This window comes from Orycteropus afer, unplaced genomic scaffold (genome assembly GCF_000298275.1).
Source record: "Orycteropus afer afer isolate SDZICR_OR568_19922 unplaced genomic scaffold, OryAfe1.0 scaffold00044, whole genome shotgun sequence".
NCBI lineage: Eukaryota > Metazoa > Chordata > Mammalia > Tubulidentata > Orycteropodidae > Orycteropus > Orycteropus afer.
This window is the reverse complement of record NW_006921631.1, coordinates 7,931,105-7,937,078: the sequence shown is the minus strand read 5'-3', so window position 1 is coordinate 7,937,078 and position 5,974 is coordinate 7,931,105.

Sequence of the window (5,974 nt, the reverse complement as noted above, 5' to 3'; positions counted from 1 at the left end):
TTGTGATGAAAACTGTAGATGCAGATAAAAGAGATTAAACAAGCAAGGTAGCAAGCAGAGATGAGGGAAGAGAGATGCCAAGCCACATGAAGATTGATCATGATCAGAAGCTCAGAAGAGACAAGGACCTTCCTCCAGACTCGACACAGAGGGAAAGTCTTCCCCTAGAAATGGCACTCTGAATTCAGATTTCTAGCCTCTTAAACTGAGGAACTACAGCTGGAATGCTTCCAAGAAGCAAGGATGGTGAAACTTCACCTCTAGTACTTTGTACATGTTATCAGCAGGGACTAGTCCCTGAAGAAGGATGTCACACTTGGTAAAGAAGATGGTCAGAAAAAAAGAGGAAGCCCTTCAACTAAATGGATTGACACAATGGCTACAACAATGAGCTCAAACACAGCAACAATTGTCAGAATGATGTGGGACTGGGCAGTGTTTCATTCTGTTGAACATGAGGTCACCATGAGTCAAAACACAACTCAAAAGCACCTAAAAACACAACAACAAAACTGAGATTATAAAAGCAATCTAACAAGCAGAGATGTGAGAAGAGAAATACCAAGCCACATGTAAAACATCCAGGAGCAGAAACTCAGAAGAGACAAAGACGTTCTTCCACAATCAACAGAAAGAGATAGACTTCCCTAGAGCCAGCACTCTGAATTCAGACATCTAGCCTCCTAAACTGATATACTACGTGCCATTGTGATGTAGAGTAAGCGATGAGAACCACTGCTCTATAGTCAATGTTCCATGAGGGTAATTAACTCAAAGGCTCCAAGGAAGTTGTGGCTATAAGACAATGTATTGTGCAGAACACAGGTCTCATGCTCTGAAACATGTTTTAGGTTGTCTATTGATTTCCTTAAAAATTAGATATGAACAGAGTTGTCTTTTCTTCCAAATATTTGTTCTCTATATTAATATTATCTTCTATTTATACACTTATTATGTAACACCGTATTTTAAAAAAGGAAATTGTAAATGCAAGGAAAAAAGTATTCTAGGTGTGGCAGAGAAAATTTTGAAGTAATGAAGGAGTTAATTAACTAACATATTACATCATTTTCTCTGGTTCTGGCCAGAAGCCAGTGTTTATCTCAAACCCAGCCACGTGGTCTCCCCATCCTTCCTCATTCTTTGATATGTATAATTGAATTTCTCTTAAATTTAGGTAAAGTAGTATGTAAGTGAAACTTCAAGGCAATTTTTTTCAGTCCCCTCTTCTCCCTCCTCTGCCTGCCCAACAGAACACCATTCCTGTGACCCTTCTGCCCTCATTCAGGAGTATTGACCCTACTTACACTAATGGAATCATGTCAGACCAACAATCAATGGGCCACTTCTCCTCAAAGTATTCTGAGGTTTTATTCAGACATCTACATATTGAACATTAGACTGTGACCTTTAAAAGGATAGGAACTTTGTTTTATTCATTGTTTTATATTCAGGTTCTATCTTAGTTATCTATTGCTGCTATAACAAAAAAAAAAAACCCACAGTAGATGGCTTAGCAAACAGAAATTTATTTTTTCACAGTTTAGGAGGCTAGAAGTTCAAATAAAGGGTGGAAGCGTTTCTGTCTTTGTCAGCTCTGGAGCAAGGTCCTTATCTCTTCATCATCTGCTTTCTGGTTCCTGGTTTCTTGGACATCTCCATGTGTCTTGGCATCTATCTTACCCCATCTCTGCTCTGCTCCCTTGTTTAATCTCTTTTGTATCCCAAAAGAGATTGACTCAGTAGAAGATCAACATACAAAAATTGGTTGGATTCCTTTACATTGATTTTCTGAAAAGGAAATCAGGAAAACAATACCATTTACAATAGCCACCCAAAAGATGAAGTACTTAGGAATAAATCTAACCAGAAACTCAAAAGACCTATACAAAGAAAACTACAAAACACTATTCCAAGAGACTAACACGTACTTACATAAATGGGAGAATATACCATGCTTGTGGAAAGGAAGACTTAACATTGCAAAAATATCAACACTACACAAAGCAATGTACAGATATAATGCAATACCAATCCAGATTCCACCATCATTCTTTAAAGACGTGGGGAAACTAATCACTAAGTTTATATGGAAAGGAAAAAAGACCCCAGATAAGCAAAGCACTACTAAAGAAGAAGAAAAAAGTAGATCTCACACTCCTGGACCTCAAAACCTACTGTACAGCCACAGTAGTCAAAACAGCCTGCTATTGGTACAATGACAGACACATAGACAAATGCAACAGAATTGAGAACCCAGAAGTAAATCCATCCACCTCTGGACAGCTGATATTTGACAAAGGAACAAATCCCATAAATGGGGAAGAGATGGTCTCTTTAACAAATGTGCGGTAGTGGTGTTGTTTGCTGTCGAGTCGTACCCAACTCATAGCGACCCCTTTTTGGGTTTCCAAGGCAGTATCACTATGGAAGTAGATTGCCCCATCTTCCTTCCAAGGAGTGGCTGGTGGGTTGGAACCGCCAGCCTTCTGATTAGCAGTCAAGTGCCTTAGGCACCAAGCTACCAGAGCTCCGCTTTAACAAATGTTGTTGTTGTTGTTATGTGCCGTTGAGTGGAACCCGACTCATAGTGACCCCTCCTTGGGTTTCCTAGGCAGTACAGTATCACTATGGAAGTAGATTGCCCTATCTTCTTTCCGAGGAGTGTGGTGGGTTTGAACCATCAGCCTTCTGGTTAGCAGTTAAGTGCCTTAGGCACTATGCTACCAGAGCTCCTTTTTAACAAATAGTGCTGGCAAAATGAGATATCTATTTCAGAAATATGAAACAGGATTAGTATATCATACCACATCCAAAAACTAACTCCAGATGGATGGAAGATCTAAATGTAAAACCTAAAACCATAAAAAGCATCAAAGAAAAGACAGAGGCAAACTTAGGGGCCCTAATACATAGCATAAATACACTATCAACATAACTAAAAGTACACAAACAGCAGAAGATAAACTAGACACCTGGAACCTTCTAAAAATTAAATCATTATGTTAATAAAAATGATGATGTTTTTGGGGTCCCAGGGAGAGACCCCAACCCACCAAAAAGGGACCTTTTCTTCCACTGACCAAGAATGACCAGGTGAGACAAAGAAAAGATTTATTATAGGAAGAGTCTGGCCAGAGGACATGGAGAGGATTGTAGGCATCACAAACCCCATCTCTCCAAGCACAGGGTGGGAGATGTTTATAAAATTTCTGGTAAATGTTTTCTTCACTAAGTTTCTGGGAAAAGCCAGGTATTTCAGGGGAAATGGTAGGTTCTGTGTTGAGTTACGGTCTTTGTGGTAGTTAAGTTTGTGTGTCAACTTGTCTGGGCCTGGTTGAGTGGCTGGGTAGCTGGATGTATTATTCCCCATGATGAGACTAGTAATCAACTCCATAGTGGAATCTACTGTAAGCAGCTGAGTAGCTGCCTTACGGATGTGGTCTGCTTCCTGTACATAAGGAGAAGCCTTGGGGAATGGTCTCTAGCTTATGGCATGCTTGAACCCCTGCATATAGCCATGTTGTTGCTCTGCCAACTTTGGGACTTTCAATGGACTTGAATTAATGGCCTGCCATGTGGTTTGGTAACATCGGGACTGTGCCTTTTTACTTGTCAACCTTGGGTTTGTCAGTCTCAGCAGCCAGCAGCTGTCTGAGTGAAGAAAAACCTCCAGCTTCAGTGGGCCAGGAGCAGGAGGCAGAGCTGAAGCCCAAGGTTCAGGGGCTTCCATGCTAGAGCCTGGCTTTGAACTCAGACTCAAAGCCTCCAAACTATAACAGAATAAACTCCTGTTTCTTCAAGCCATCTCATTTGTGATATGGTCTTGTCAGAGCGGTACTAGGTAACCAAAACAGTCTCTCCCTATCCAGAGCAAAGAATAGTGAAAATCAAAGATGCAAGGAAACAATTAGTCCAAAGGACTAATGGCCTATGTGAATCCCAGCCTCCATAAGCCTGAAACCAGAAGAACTAGATGGTGCCCAGCTACCACTCCTGACCATTCTGAAAGGGATCACCATAGAAGGTCCTGGATAGAGTGGGAGAAAAATGTAAAACAAAACTCAAAATCATTAAAAAAAAAAAAGATACTGGGCTTCCTAGTCTGATGAAGACTGGTGTAACCCCTGAAACTATGGCCTTCAGTCACCTTTCAAGCTAGGCACTGAACTTAACCCTCGTGACTCAACTGGCAGCCAAACAATAGACAGGCTTATAAGGTGAACAGTAGTATCAGAAGGGTATGCATTCATTAGAACAATCAACCACGTGAAATCAAGAGGGTAGCTTTCTTCCAGGGATAGAGCTAGGAAGGCAGAAGGATGAAGCAAAGTGGTGGGTGCGGGAAGCAGGAAGAGTGTTGTTGCAGTGTGGGGATTGAGTGAATGTCACAAAATAGAATGTGTGTGGATTATTGAATGGAAAACCAATTTCTTCTGTAAACTCTCACTCAAATCACTATAAAACAATTTAAAAAAAAATAAAAGAGATTGATTCAAGATATATCCTATACTAACTCTGCCTTATTAACACAACAAAGACAACCCAATCCCAAATAGGATTAGATTCACGGGAATAGAGGTTAGGATTTACAACACATATTTATGAGAGATATAATTCAGTCCATAACAGTTTCTAAAACAGTGACTTGTATGTAGCTGTTGAATGCTCACCATCAAAACTGAGAAGAGTATATCTTTCATTTGAACCTATCACTATGGAATCATCAGGAAGATAAATGGCCTGTAACACAACTTTTGTCACCCTCAGTTGCAAAGGAGTTGGCAGTGAACTCTTAAGAAAGTGATGCCTAAAAGCAAACCGCCATTGGGAAACAACACCCAGAAATTCATCAGGAAAAAAACTAGACAATCTAAGAAAAGTATGAGAATAAAAAAGAGGTAAGATCTAATAGAAAAAATAGTTAAATAGTTAAATATTTGTTTTAATTTCAGTTAAGAACTATAAAAATATTTTAGTTCAATTGCTTCACTGTTATTAGTTACCGTAGATTCCAACTCATGGCAACCTCATATGTGTAGAGTAGAACTCCATAGGATTTTTAATTTTATTGTGCTTTGGGTGCATATTTACAAAGCAAATTTGTTTTACATTCAACAGTTCATGCACATTTGATTTCATGCTCTGATTACTGTCCCTGACCATAACAAACTCTCCTCACCTCCCATGCCTGTGACTACCCCCTCCCTGTGCCCCTCTTAATCTATGCACTCCTGTCTGCCCAGCTTTCCCTCTATGTGAATGCTGCCCTCTGGTGTCTCATAGCTGATTGCTCTAAGGGGTGAATCTCCTTAGACCAGGTGGGTGCATCGCCCCGGGGTAGGTGTTCTGCATATAAGTCTTTTTCTTGTCGGGCTGAGGCCCAGTCCATGGGAGTGCATCCATTTCTAGGCCTGAAGGGTAACATGGGGCCATAGCCTCAGGGGTTCAAGGCTGTGAATTTTTGAAGCATGTGGCCAGGACTTTCTCCTGAGGTACCTCTGGGCATGTTTTTACCACCAACCTTTCAACTAATGTTGGTGTTGTTGTTATTTGCCGTGGAGTCAGACCCAACTCATAGCAATCCCTCCTTGGGTTTCCGAAGCAGTATAACTATGGAAGTAGATTGCACAACCTTCATTCCAAGGAGTGGCTGGTGGGTAGTCATGTGCTAAACCATTTGTACCACCAAGAGAAGTAGTTGGACAAAAATCCAAGACATATTTTAGTGGTCATTGATAAGATCCAATGAATGATATAAAAAATCAAACTCACTGCAGTGGAGTTGATTTGACTCATAGCGACCCCTTCTTGGATTTGCGAGGCATTATCTCTACAGAAGTAGATTGCCCAATCTTCTGAAGAGTGGCTGGTGGGTTTGAATCATCAGCCTTAGGCACTACACTACCAGAGCATCCAATGAATGATACAGTATGCCAAAAATAATTTTAAGCTATGTGCCAATGCCAACATA